Genomic DNA, 326 nt, shown 5'->3' on the forward strand with positions numbered 1-326 from the left:
CTCTCTCAACCTTTCTCACCTTTCCTTATCTCAGGGCCAGGCGAAGGTATTTGCATTGCTGGAGGGTTTAGACTCGGTGCCGGAGGATACAGAGGTCTATGTTGTGTTGGAAGGATCCACACTGGTCCATGTAACCAGGGCTCAGAGTGATGTCATGCTCTGCTTTATAGTGCCTGGTATGTGCATGTGCATGTTCACTATATTCTGTATGTATATGGTATTGCTGTGTTACTGTATGCATGTTTTCATGTTTTACATAAAAAAAAATGAAAATGTATACAGAAAACTGGACATCCTGACAATCCCAGGTTTTCCACTACTGTCTG

Source organism: Morone saxatilis, unplaced genomic scaffold, assembly GCF_004916995.1.
Source record: "Morone saxatilis isolate NCDOM2014 unplaced genomic scaffold, NCSU_SB_2.0 Contig16, whole genome shotgun sequence".
NCBI classification, from domain to species: Eukaryota; Metazoa; Chordata; class Actinopteri; family Moronidae; genus Morone; species Morone saxatilis.